The sequence below is a fragment of the Pleurodeles waltl genome, chromosome 4_2 (genome assembly GCF_031143425.1).
Source record: "Pleurodeles waltl isolate 20211129_DDA chromosome 4_2, aPleWal1.hap1.20221129, whole genome shotgun sequence".
Taxonomy (NCBI): domain Eukaryota; kingdom Metazoa; phylum Chordata; class Amphibia; order Caudata; family Salamandridae; genus Pleurodeles; species Pleurodeles waltl.
The window spans coordinates 744,023,717-744,038,768 of NC_090443.1; positions in this window are offsets into that span (position 1 = coordinate 744,023,717).

The window sequence follows — 15,052 nt, forward strand, 5'->3', positions numbered from 1 at the left end:
GAGGAGCACAGTCAAGAATAATTTGCATATGCAGGGTCCAAACTGGAATGGCATGATGAGCAAAACAACTGATGGAGTAAACCCTGATCTGTGACTGGGGGGTGAATGTTTGATTTCTTCTGCATTCCGTCCATCATTTATTCATTTTGCATTTGTTATCCTAAGGGGGAAGGGTATGCCCAGACGTGGGTCACATGCTCGCTATGCCACAAGATTCAAGGTAGCCTGGCTTATGAGGGGTGATACCCCCAAACCAGTCCCAGGATGCTTGTTTCTGGTCCAGGGAAGCCCTGGCCTGGCAGTTTGGGCTGGAGTGTTCCCATGGGGAGCAGGGTCAAGACTGATTTGCATATGGCTGGGACCAAACTAGAATGGCATGACGAGCAAAAAAAGTGATGGATTAAACCCAGATCTGTGACTGGGGGCAAATGTTTGATTTGGTCCGCATTACATCCATCACCTGTTCTTTTTACTTTTAGAAAGTGGGCATTTCTCTACACTCATTGCCCTGTTTGCCTGACAGCCATTCTCCAACACAAGTCTTCCCTGAACTGGATTACAGCTACTTTTGTGCATTCCCTTCAGACACCCATAACACAGGATACTCAACTGCATCCACATACTGATCGGTCTTCCTGTGGGGGAGTTTGGGAAGGGCTCACGCTTACACTTCAAAGGGTAGTAGTCTGAGCCCACCCAAAGGGCTGATTATCCTCCACTGATAGTCTAGAGCCAGGGCTGGGCTGAAAGGGGGACCTGTGCACTTCAGAAAGATTCTGTGAAGTCATCCCCCACATCAAAGGCACTTTTGGGTATAAGTACTGGACCTCTGAGCCCCTGAAATCAGATCACTACTGGACTTGGGAAGAACTCTGCTGGAGGAACGTCTGCTGTGCTGTAAGGTTTGCCATTCTGCCTGGGCTGAATGTTCTAAGGAACTGCTTTTCTGCATTACTGAGCTGCCAAGCTGCCCTATTTTTCAGCTGGAAACTCCAAAAAAGTGAGAGTTGCCCCGACTGTGGCAGAAAAGTTGATGCGCCACCTCACAGAAACAATGCAGTGCCTCTCCACCTACAAGAATCGATTCATCACCCTGAGCATGTCAGGAAAATCAAATCATTGCATCTCTGTCGATGACACAGTGGCTTCACCACTGTGGAATCCAACGATGATGCTCTGTGCTGCCTGCCGACGATGCATCGCATCACACGAGTGTGGCAGGAATATCGATGCATCGGCTTCTCGCCATCGACGCATTGCTCCAAATCAAGGTACTCTTCAGTTGACCATGCGTGGGTTATTTAGCCGGCCTCCCCTCCATCACGGTCAGCCTGGATTTAGACTGTGCCCCCGTCCCTCACAATCTCAAGTAACCTTTCAACTGCTATAGTCTTCTAAGCATTGTGTTCACATTATTTTTTGATAAACAGATTTTATTGAGTTCAAAGATGAACAATTGACACACAGGCATCACGATACAAAAAAAGAGGTTGCGACTGTACAAACCAACTCTCAAGCAGTACAGCATAATTATGATAGACATTGTCCAAGATTCTATGTTACAGTCTCATACCAATCGACCCAACCACTTCCCCTAAACCTGCCCATGTTTGTGGGGGGAGCCCCTGGCTTCGTAGACCACACGCTCTTGTTGTGCCCACCAATCCGCTCCCTGCCGCCATCCCAACAGTGTAGGGGGCGCAGGGGACATCCAATGTGTAGCAATATCCTCTTTATCAACCAGGAGAGCCGAAACCAGGAATGACCACTCAGCTCTCATACTCCCAGATCCCTCAAACACATCAAGCAGTATCAACAAGGGGGGGAAGAGAAAACTCGTACCTAAGTACATCTGATAGATCCCAGGTCACCCTCGTCCAATAGTTCGTCACCACAGAACAAGACGATAACATGTGGGAAAAATCGGCTGGGTCACTTCCACATCAAGGGTAGGAGGGGTTGGGGCGAAGGCCTACCCGGTACATTCGGGTCGGAGAGAGATAGGCAAAATAAAGATAATATGTTTGAACCAGCCGCAGCTGAGAGGAAATAGTAAGCTATCAAGGGGCCATCAAGGCATCTCGCCAATCTCTGTCGTCCATGGGACCCAGCCAACCCTTCCACCAGGTTCTGAGATGTTGTAGTGTACCAGGTGAATTGGTTATCAGTGTATGGTAGATCTGGGAGACTCCTCCGTGACCAAGGGTTCCCATAAGGAGTTTGGCTTCCAGGGGACTGTACTCTGGTAAGGTTTCAGATACTAGGACATGAGTGTGGAGAGCATGTCGGAGTTGAATGTATTTATAGAATTGCGTATTAGCAAGGGCGTAAGTGTCCTGAAGTTCTTGAAAGGAAGGTATATGCGTTCCAGACCAAATATCGCCCAATTGTGTGATGGCAATAAGGTCCCAGGCCTTAAAACCTTTAAGCGTTGCCACCTCCTTCAACCAGGTGGCATGCCAGAGAGTGGTCTGCTATGTGAACTTGGCATCTCATTGCACATGCCTACGAGCAGCCCTCGAGGCTACCAATCATCATCTTATATAGAGCAATACACCCCATAACGTTTAAGGGAAGGGATTGCCATCTAGTGACATCAGCTTTGACCTTCCAGACTAAAGGCTCTAGATTGAGAGTCCAGCTGAGTTCCGGATGCAAAGTAATCCAAATGCCTAAATATTTGAAGCTGAGCCGACAAAGGGGAATATTAGTTTTCCAGCCAAAACACTCTCAATATGGGGCCAGGGTAACCAGTACAGACTTAGAGGGATTCATCCTAAGACCCGAGGCTGCCCCAAAGCATTTCAACAGTTGAAGACATCGGGGCCACTTATGGCGGGGTTCGCAAGATATAGAAGGACATCTTCTATATACAGTGCTAAGCTTTCCTCCTGGTCATTGCCCCAATTCCATCCTGCAAACTGTGCATCTGTACGGACGAGTTGAGCCAATGGCTCAAATGCCAATGTAAAGAGGAGTGGGGATAGGGGACAACACTGCCTAGTCCCTCACCCTATAGGAAAAGTTGTGGAAAGGACTCAGTTAATCTGGACTTGAGCTGTGGGGTTGGAATAAAGAGCACGAACCATGCTGGGAAATTGAGGTCAAAAGCCATCCTGGGAAAGCACCAGCTGCAGATAGCCCCAATCCACCGTGTCGAAGACCTTTTCAAAATCAATGGAAAGTAATGGTAAATCATGAGGCAGTCGATGACGGTGGGCCAGAACCACATGGAGCCATCGGAGGTAGTGTCTCATACCAGGGGACAGCATAAAGCCACACTGATCCAGGTGTAGCAATGTAACAGGGACAGGTTTGAGGCAGTTCGCCACTATAGTGCTGAAAGTTTTGATATCTTTGTTAAGGAATGATATTGGATGATAGTCCTTACATGATGTGGCGGGAGGTTGTGTCTTGGGAAGTACCACTACAGTGGTAAGGTCCTGTTCCGGGGGAAAGGCCCCAGTGTGACACAGTTCCCTATTCAGAGGCAGGAGGTAAGGTGTTAGTAATTCACAGAAAAAAGTGTGATATTCCGTGGGGAAGCCATCCGGTCCTGGACTCTTTCTAGGCGCCAGTCCGGACAACACCTCCCCAACCTCTTCGGCTGTAAAGGGTTCATTAAGCATGCGTGTTTCAGTAGGAGACAAGCTAGGGAGAGGGACTGCATCACGAAAGTGACCAGGGGAAATCATGTCCTCATCCACTGGAGCTGTACACAATCTTCTATAGTAGAGGGCGAATGCTTGGGCAATCTCAGCAAGAGTATGTCTTGGGCAACCACTTTCAGCCTTTCTACTATGTTGGTGATGATGTATTCGTTTTGAAGGAAGGGAGGTACTCTTCACTGTTATGGCTTTGACAAAGACCTTTCCAGTCGAAACGTATCAGCCTTTACCAGGGTCGGATTGGTAAGGCGGGCACTCGGGCAATGGCAGCTGGGCCAATGTCTTAGATGCAGCTGTGGTCTGCTTTTTAGGGTAGAGTGGTGGCCGATTTGAAATCGATCTGTGCTTGTTCAGATGCTACTAGCAGCCCAGTGGGAGTCTAAGTGGCCTTTCTGGAGGCCTTGATACCTCCCCTTCACCAACAGGACAGGAGCCATCAATCCCAGCCCCTCGCTGGGCCGGCACATTGATACAAAAAGCTAACTTGGGCCGGCTACAGGCACATTAATATATATAGTTTGAGCAGTGGACCTGAACAGAAGTGACCTCAATGATATTCAGCTGTGGTTCCCTAGTGTGAACGAATCCATGATCAAGGAGTGCTGGCAAAGATTTTTTTTTTATCTCAGTGGAGCTAAGAAAACAAAAGTTATACTCATAGATCTTGACAGCTAGACAGATCATTCTGTTTCAGTTTTTTGGACATGTTTCGTTTAGAGAACTCCCCTCCTTATTTTGATACTACTTCAAACACTGAAGCAGTGTTATGCGAAATAATCTGCAATTGTGGGCCACTTTTCCTTAGGGTGCCCAAGCCTATTTTTCATCCCAATCCAAACCTGGCCTTTACAATAAACCATCAAGGCAATTGATATCTCTGAGCAGCAGGGGTTTTATAAATGCGGGAGGTACAAGGCATGTATGAATAGTTCCAACAGGAAAACATTCACTCTAACAGGAAAAAAGGTGAACATTAGGAAATTTACAAATTGCAACACTGATTTTGTTATCTATGTCTTGGTGTGTCCCTGTGGACTTCATTATGTGGGAAGCACTATCTTCCTGGTGAAGAAGAGGGTTTTAGAGCACTTAGGAGCTATACGTAACAATGATCCTAGTTACCCCCATTTCACAACATTGGCACCAGGTACACAATCAGACAACTGACAATATTTATTTTTTGGGAATTAACAGGGTCATGATAAGCGCAAGAGGAGATGACAGAGAAAATAGTTTGAGAAGGATGGAATCGGAGTACTTCATCATGCTCAACAACAAACATGCAGGGGGCTTAAACCAGGACAAAGAATTACATATTCAACTTAGTTGCATGTTTGGACAGTGGAAGACAACACGTTTTGTTCATAAAAGGTGCCTTATAATGTGGTTGTTGGTCGAGTGCGCGTTTGAATCCATTTTAGTTCAACTTATTTGCATCTTTCCAGGGGTACTAGTAACAACTCATGCCATTTCACCAGGGATAGGTTGCAGAATGAACCCGTTGAACATGTGTCACTGAATTTACATATGTGTTTTTTACTTGGTTTATGTCCATACAGAGGGTTTTACATAGTCTGTCATACCCTTTTTCTTATTTTATTTGCCTTTTTGATTAACACCTTTTGTTTTTCACTAGGGTGATTATTATGTTGTGTTCTGCGCTACTCTGTTTTAACAATGTTTATATAATAGAGAGATCACTATAATCATTAATCCACTTGGAGAGGGATGACCTTAGCGGTTTCAATTTTTAGATAGAAATCGCCACTTGGCAGTTAACAGACTGAATTGTAGTACGGCAGGTTTCTGCATTCAGCTGGTGTTTATTTCACTCAATATATTTTACTAGGTGAGAATACATGTTATTTGCTGACTTGTTCGTTAAGCCTCTTGGCTTGCAATGTATTCAGTGGTTAAACAAACATATGTTTTGTGATGATTACGTGCAAAATTTATTGTCTGAGCATACTTTGAAGGAAAACTTGCCAAATGACTGTTTTATGATTTGTTCATCCGATACAATTTAGGTCACCGATGTATGCATTGCCTAGTTTTCACTTTGTTTAAACTGTGCGAAGGACACTTTAAACTGTCTTTCTGCTATGTTGTTGATGACGTATTTGTTTTAAAGGAAGGTGGGTCCTGTTCACTGCTATGGCTTTGACAAAGACTGTCGAGTTCTAAACACGTCAGCCTTTATAATAAACTACAAGGCATCTCAGAGTGTGAGCTTTCTTTTGCGTTTGGATCCGTAACGCAGTATTATCTACATACTGAGTGGGTTCTGTTCCGACTGTTTCGTACCAACAGGTAGATGTAATCAGGTGTTTGCAGGACAGCAGTTGATGATATATATATATATATATATATATATATATATATATATATATTCTACACTTACCTGCAAATTACATACATTTCCGTTGCAAAGACACGCATGGTGAAGGCATATGCATGGTAACATTTTGTGTGGTAAAGCCATGTGTGGTAAAAGCATATGCGTTGTAACGAATGCTTGGTATTATCTACATATTGAGTGGGTCCTGCTCCCACTGTTTCGACAGACAGGTGGAATCAGGTGTTTGCAGGACAACAGTTGATGATATATATATATATATATATATTTATATATATATTCTACAGTTATATGCAAATTACATACATTTCCGCTGTAAAGACATGCATGGTGAAGGCATATGCATGGTAAAAGTTTGTGTGGTAAAGGTGTATGCGTTGTAACGGCTGCTTCCCAAATGTGCTGGCCGCTGCCAACGCTCTCACACCAGCATTTTTAAAGCTATTTAATTGTTTTTATATTGTGATTTGTTTCACTGCTCAGTTTTTCTTAGACTAGTTTTTTTTTTTTTACTATTGTCATTTTATGATTTATTTTGCATCCTGTACCAATTTTAATGAATTCACAGAAATAACATTCTAATCCATTGGGAAAACTGATTTCTCTAGAACATTAGGTTTTCCAAAGGATCTGTTTATGGATTTTTAAAAGGACAGGCTGATAAGAAAGCAAAGTTGCTTAAGCTTTGTCAGGAATTACCCCAATATTCTGTTGCTTCGAGGGAATTAATTATGCTTTTAAGGGTATTTATTTGAACATCTCTGAAACTAAATTTGACAATGTCCTCAATAATTCAGCAATATCTAAAGCATCACAATGCCTAAAAGGTCAGAGTTGGGGATGAACAGGCCATGACCAGGTGTCACACTGTGATTGGGGACTGAATAGCAAGTCTGAGAGATTTTCTCTAGGAAGAAAGCCAACATACTTTCAATCGAACACGCAGTTTGACTCTGATGGGCCAACAGTTGAAAGAGGTTTTAAAGTGGTATAAGGATCTTAAAAATATCCCTAACCCAGGAAGATTTGTTAATGTGATAAATAAATGGTGCTCATTTGTGCTCAATAATAGCTCTCTTAAGAGATCTTTCTAAAAATTGTCAGACTAGTTTTCTGTTCTACATAGGAGTTTTGGTCTAAATACCAAGATAGACAAAGAGGAAGAGAATGGTGTGTAAAGCCACTGGATTCATTTGTGTCACGCATTCTCCTGCCAGATTAGCTGGGAATGAGCATAAGCAATCCAAATGTGATGATTGTGAAGTAAGGAAACAAGTATAATTTCAACTTGCTAGGTTTGTCAACCGTAACACATTTATAGACAAACATATGCACAACCAGCTCATTCAATAAATCTTTAAAAAACTGTGGTTCATCAATAAAAATCCTATGCAATAGGCATACGTTCAATGGAGAGCCCTCACCACCAATCCAATTGATCATCCAGCACACCCAGGTGTCTGTCTTTGCTTTTAAGACATACTCAAGTTTTTTAAAGGTAGCAATGGAATACTTGAGAAGTGGCAATGTATGTGGTGTAACACATGGTCCTGAAAGCATGTATATATATTACAGTACCACATGGACCTGACAATATAACATATCGGGATGCACGATCTAAATGCCACGATTGTTGCAGGGGCCTTTAATATTTTTTCGTATGTATGTATGGATGGATGAACGTGTTTATTCATTTAGTATTTATATAGTGGAAACTTAGCAGGGAGCAAGGTACAATGTTAAAGGAAAAACAGGGTTAGCTGGGTTTTGGGAGAAGATGTGGAGTTTACTGTGTTGTGATGTAGTGTTCTTTGAAAACGAGTATCTTTAATTCTTTCCTTTTTTAGCAGGGCTGGGACAATCCTCATGGCTACAAGAAAGTTGTTTTAAAATCTGGGTGCTTTGATAAATAAGACCAGTTGTCTTGTTTTTGTCCTCTCCAGATTGACAGTGTCCTTGCTGAGGGTGTGCCCAGAGCCACCAGAGATGGGAAGCTTGCCAGCCAGATAGGCAGAGTGCCGGTTGTGATGGGCTTGAAATGATGCAGCTGATTTTTAGGATGGTGGAATCTATCTGGGTGGACATGATGTGTTCATAACTTTTTCAGACCCTTGATATTCAAAAGCTTTACATGGGCACAAGTAAAAGAAATACACAGAAAACTAGATAATCTTCACTATTGACCAATTTACCCCATTTCTCTGCTATACTCTCTTTTGCCTCCCAATACCATATTTACTGCCCAGCCACCTCCTCCTACTTGAGAATTATCCACCTCCCTGGCTGTACTGGTCATTCCGACAACTGAGTAGTGGAACAGTTCACAGGAAAGCACAAGAGAGAGAGAAACAAAATACACCAACAACAACTTAATTTAACACTAGAGCAGCTATGAGCAGCCATTTCAATCTAGACCAATATGTTCTCAGCATCACCCTCAGGCAGACAACCTCAGATTCATGGGTTCCTGCAAAACATCACTAGCACTGAATTCCCCAAACTTGTCATTCAACAGTATGCCCACTTTCTGTCATAGTTGTTTAAAATAATTAAGCCACCCCCCAAAAAAGAGCGGGGTTCTGCCATAATAGGTTTAAGAGTTCAAGCTGCGCAATTTAGCTGTTCACTTAAGAAATGTTAATCAATAATTTCCATGGTCAGCTAGAGTCCATCTGAAGTCAAAAGAGAGATAATTTCCCATTCGAATCCCTAAATATGGAGGCAAATCCATCAAGGCTTTTCCACCATCACCGGGATAGTGGATTCTCTCTGGATTTAGTATTCACTCCACAAAAGGACTCTTTTCTGTGACCATCAAGCTCTGAGTGGCTTGTATTTTCGGATAATTGCACAATTGAAGAGTGAATATCTACATTTGTTTACGAAAGGCAAAGGATGCCAACAGCAATAAAATCTTACTCTACTCCAAATCACTCTACTGAGTGACAGGTTTTGTCATAGTCCACCCACCTCCTAATCGGATTGACCAAGTGCCAGAGATAAAAAAGAAATTGTCCAGTGAATCCACTGATAACACATACAAACACCCATTGCTCCCGTAGAAACTTCACAATAGGGCAGATTTGAGAATGAGTTTAGCACATGTCCCTGCCGTGCAGCAGGTCCCCGGCTCCTTTGGGAAAAGTTGCTGAGAAACTGACGGCAATCTGAATCTTATCTGTAATTAAATCTGATGACATCAGGCATTAACAAACACTTTGTTGGTGGAGTATAATGACTGGAGGCTGTGGAGAGGTGGTCAGGTCATTTATCTTTTAGCAGTTACGCTCTGGATTGTGTGAATTTCGGAGGCTCACAACCATACATTACAGTCGGCCACATCATTTTGATATGTACATGTGGGCACCTAAAATAAAGCATCCCTTCTATAGATGAAGTAACTCACAAGAACTGGAAAGACTAGATATAACAAGACACAGTTGCCAGTTGTAAGTAGCCATTTCAGCTGTATTGAAGCCAATGTCTGCGCTGCAGTGGTCTTGTAAAGGTGGAAATGAGGAATAATGAGGTACTGCTCCTGTTATAGGATCATAAAACCCGTTGTTCCACACAGAGTTCCATTGACCCTTGGACTGTGGACAGGAGGGGCAGAATTGTGGCAGTGCTCCTTTTCTACACTGCTACCTATATTAAAACATATTTTTTTAAATACTGGTACATTACACCAGGCAGGCAATACATTTTGGATAGCTTATTATAAGACAGGCCTGTAATATATGGGAACTCATACAGAACAGATACCATTGGAATGTCAGTGAGTCATAGTGGAATGGAATCTTGACAGTCTGAGAGGTGGATGAGAGAGAGCGGGCAGGACAGCAGTTGGAGTGGCTGGATGGGACCTTTCGTGTACAGATTAAACTGATTTTGGATCTACATCACCTCTCCTGTCTTCTCTACCAACACACCTTGTTACACTTGTGATGAGTATGGGATCAGGAGGAAAGGTTTCAACACCTTAAGATCTGATGGAGTCTATCTTTGCGCAAGGATGTTAACCTGGCTCAGTTCAACCTTATATCCGCGTAGGAGTAATCTCATTCAGCTACACTGTGTGTGTTCTACTACTGCTGGAAATGAAGCTATCTGGTATGGATGATTTAGCTATCATTACATTTTTTTAAATAATCAGCACACTGTCCTTGTACATGTGCACATGAATCTGGTAGAGCTGGGAAAGCTGATTCTCTGTGTGTAATTTTAGACACTAAGAACTAGATGTATGTTTTCCCCTTGTGAAAGACAGGACATTTGAGCGGAAGTGCTAAAAGTAGCACAAGTTTGTCAGCTGCAACAAGTTTGTTGTGGTTTGAAATTGGCATCTTGACTTCTGCCACGGGAGGCATTGCACATGCAAGAACGTGAGGCGTGACGCACGAGATGGAAGACAGTGCCGCTAGCGCTACAGGAAACATCACGGTCCACAGTAGAGCGAGAGTGACCCTGCTTGTACTGTGGAAGGCACCACAGTTTATCAGAAGCATCACCACAGTGCTTCTCTACAGTAGCAGGAATCTGCAGAGAGGTGAGTGCTCCTTCCTCATGGTGTGAGACTGTGGCGAGGCGTCAACAATGAGTAGAGACTGCACTTCGAGGGGTCACCAACAGCACTTCCTGGTATCAACTAGACCATTAATCTTTTTTGGGGAACTTTGCCATTCTGTAACATTCTTGGGATTTACTGAACAGTTGCTGAAGGATACCAGGAGGATCTTACTAACTTAAGGAAATCTACATAACCAATTTTTTTCCTGTTCTCCTTCTTTTCTCTTTAACCAAAACTTTTCATTTTCAGGAGGATCTCAGGCACACTGTCTGGGTGCTTGTGTTTGGCGTCAGCGAAAACTTCTTTGACTATTTTAACTGAACTGGGCTGTGTTTAATTTTCCTGTACGCTGTTTAATTTTTATTGTAAATAGGCATTGTAATTGGTTGTGGGGAGGGCTAACATCTGTGAAATGCAAAACATAATGGCTCCTCAATTTTTTTTTTTTTTTTTTTTTTTACAATACCTGGAACACCCCCGATGAAATGCAAAAGAGGAAAAACATTTTTATTAGGTATGCTTGGGTATGTGGCACATCTTTAAGCTCTGAAAGAAAGACCGCTTTATTATTACATTGTCTGAGCTCTGAAGGGCAGGAAGCCTGTGATCATCTACCAGATGTTACAGATGATGATGTGGTACACCTTAATGAAGACAAAATCTGTATAAGGAAGCTGTATAAGCACTATCTCCCTGAAGTAAGCACCATCTTGGAAAGGTATTTGTAACATAAGTTATATTATTCTTTTCTTCGTTCCTGTACCAGCTGACACCAGGCATTCCTCCAGCACTCTGGAAAGGACTGCAGCTAAGTGACTAGTATTCTCCAGGGAGTTTGTTCTTTGAGCGCCACACTTTCTTAGAACAGCTGGTGTATTTCAGACCTCTTATTTTGGCAGAGTGCTTACCTTGAAGAGACAAATGCATTTCTGAACATTCTACATTATTATTGTAGTTACTTGCCTAAATGTGTTTCAGGAAATCTGCTTGAGCTCAAGTACTACAAAAAGTGACAGTGCAATTTTAAAAGAGCATTTATGTGACTTTTCTTTCTCTAACAGCATAACTCTTGGATTTAAATTGTGTCATTCATGCCTGTGTTTCAGGTTTGAGGAATTTGCTTTTGAAGGGTTTTTCACACACACAGTGAAACCAAACCAAACGGTGCCACTCTAACTGCTTAAACCCAGAGTGGACATTTGTATTTCTTGGATTGTTTTTGTTCCTTTTAGTTTAACCCTATGCATGCAGGAAAGTTACACGTGATATAATGAATGCTCTTGTTTGTCTTTCTTCTGCATGCTAAGTACAACCACAGTTCTAATTGTAGTGTGCAACAGTGAATCTCTGTGAAGCCAGCCTTAGTGTCGCAGTACTTATTGTTATGGTACTCAGTTTGGATTTTTGGTAATGCAGTGTTAGTAATTGTGCCAACAGTTATTATTATCCAAGAAAAGTGCTAGAGCATCCCGGTGTTCTTCTACTGCTCCCGTGCCCATATCAGAAAGAGAGATTCAGTTTCAAGGAAGTTGAGTGCACTAACTCTACTATCACTCTGTCAACAATCACCTGCCCCCGAAGATACAGGGTGACTGGCAGGACTGGCAAGACGTGGCAGTGTTTTGTCTCTTTCTCTTCCATTCCCCCTTTCCTTCTGGGACACCTGCCGGGTTTCTGTGTCCACCAGGAAGTGCCAAGAGGTGTTCCAGGAGGTCGGGGGCATACCATCGCCCCTGCAGACATCTTGTTTTTCAGGTGAGTGGCCCCGTCTCGACACACTAGAAGTGTACTGGACTGTGAGAAAACTTAAAAAATGTATATAGGGTGGAAAGAAAAATCCTTGTAGGGTGGAAAATGTGGAAACAGGATGGACCACAAGCCATTATGAGAGCTATTTAAAAAAGGAAGGAATAGATTCAGTATCAAGTAGAATTACGAAATGGGTAGGTGACCTTCAATAATATGATTTTGAAGTAAATACATTCCAGGCACAGAGAAAATTAGAGCAGATTTCCTTTCCAGATTGGTGTTATTTAATGTGGATGATCTAGAAACTGATACAATCATACAAGCAGTTTTGTCCCTGTGGGAGTCATGGATGAGTTTTAAGAAAACCAAGGTTTTTTAGAGCTCCATCTAGGGGATAGCCTGAGATCCCCCATACCTGCATAGTTGGTCTAGAATGAAGTTGGCAATCCTTTTCTGCAAGATGGACGATCAGCGCCAGCCGAGCTGCATATCTAACACATGATTTGTTCCAGCACAGTCATGGCTGGAGTGCTCCTCTGACCCCTGTAGGGCGATACACCATTTATATAATCAAAACCACACCCTGTTAGGGGCGCAGCTCTGATGTGACGATGGGTCTAGGTTTTGGGAGCTGTTTCCAAAGAGCAAATGTGAGCCCTAGGATATCTTGTTCTATGTTCCTATCCTTGAACACAGTGTAGAGATTACATAGCAAGAAAGGCTTACTGAAAACAAGCACCATTTACAGTGCATTCTCAGAATATTATCGTGCAAGCATACGTGTGTAAACTGTCATTGCTAAAAGAAGGTGTCAACCTAAAATGTGTAAAATGTAAAACTAAAATGGAGAACTAAAGTGGGTCCAAGAAGACCCCACACACCCTCAAGTACTAATAGTGAATAATTGATATCTCTATCCCATTGTGGTCATTAACACATGTCACAGACTAAGAAGAGACTTAGAATTGCTTATTGGTTGCCAGGGAATGGATCATCTGGTGGAAGGAACAGTTAGAGAATCTATACAATGTGCTCAGTAATAAGACCATGAAGCCTAGGGTGCAGCCCATGGTAGTTAGGGATCATCCAACTGGCACATAACAAGAAATTGCTTTGGACATTCTTGGTCCAATTCATGGAGAGAGGCGTGAAAACTTCTTAATGGTTTTGATGGATACGTACTCTTGATGGCTTGAGGTTTTCTTCACAACAGGTATTGAAACTAAACATGTAGTGAGATCTTTGAAAGATGTGTTTGGATGGGAAGGCATAGATAAGGTTTTGTTTACAGATAATGGAGTGCAGTTAGTATCCAAAGAAATGGAAATGTTCTTGGGGGAGTGTGCGGTATAAAGCATACAAAATGTGCACTGTATCACCCCAAAACTAATGGAACTGTGGTGCGTTTCAACAGGATTTTGCAGTAGATTATGCATATGGCTAAATACATGGTTTGGTGTGAAAAAAGGATGTTTGCAAGAAGGTTGAAGCATACACGGGTTCCCTGTACTCTGGCACGGAAAAGACTCAATTTGAATTGTTATAAGACAGAGAACCAAGCACACTGAGGCACCGAGGTGAGTCAATGACCTAGAGGGAAATTTGGGCAAGGTGGAGGTGAGTGAAGAATGGAGATTGAGAGAAAAAAAGAAAGTGTAAGCACGTAAGTGGAATTACAATAAAAGGAAGTATGTAAAGAAAGCGGAATGAATGTTGGCAATTGGCTTATGATAAGGAAGCCAGTAAGTAAGGAAGGAGGTGTTAAGCTATTTAAGGTGATATGACTCAAAGATTTTCAGAAATGCAGTCAAAATAGATTATCTTATGTGGAATCTTAACAGGGTTGTGGGTTCCAAAGGGAGAGTACTTCAGGATAAAGTCTTGGGGGGGTCAAGAACTTAAAAGAGAGACTGGAACCGTGGTAAGATCTTGCAAAAAAACACCAAAGCTCTTGTTTATTTTAAAGAGTAGAAAAGGTGATTTGGATCTTTGAGACAAGCCTTTATCTTTGGCACTTTCTATGCAAAAGTAATGATGATTTTTGGGGGGTCTATGTTTCAGTAAGTGTGGTTGTTTCGCTCTTTGCTATTTAAGAAAAGTAACATTATTGATGTGTTATTGTTTCTGCATTTTTTTGTAAAAATTTTTTCGTTCTCAAGGGGAATATTTGGGTTGGTGAAAAGGGGAGGCGTGTAATATATGGGAACTTGTACAGAACAGATACCATTGGAATGCCATTGAGTTATGATGGAATGGAATCTTGACAGGCTGGGAAGCGGTTCTGGGAGGGAGAGAGAGAGAGGCCTGGACAGCAGTTGGAGTGGCTGGACGGGACATTCAATGCAGAGAATAAACTCATCTTGTATCTACACCACTTCTCCGGTCTTCTCTACCAACACACCTTGCTACAGGGCCCTAGTTACATCACCGCAAGGTACTGGATGATCCTAGTGTCGAGAATTAGGAGGAAAAAATCGTGCGGCACGTCCTTCTTCTGCCTTGCTGCGCGGGGTAGGAATGCCCTCCCCATGGATTTGCTTGCATTGAGGGAGAAAAACCGCTTCAGGCGCATCCTTGAAACCTTGCTTTTTTTAAAGCAGCTTTTCAGTGATTACACGTTGGGTGAGAATTTATGCATGTGGCCCTTTGCGCTGGAACACTGTAGCTGTGCGCTTTATACATCTTTGATTGGTTGATAACTTAATGTGCAAA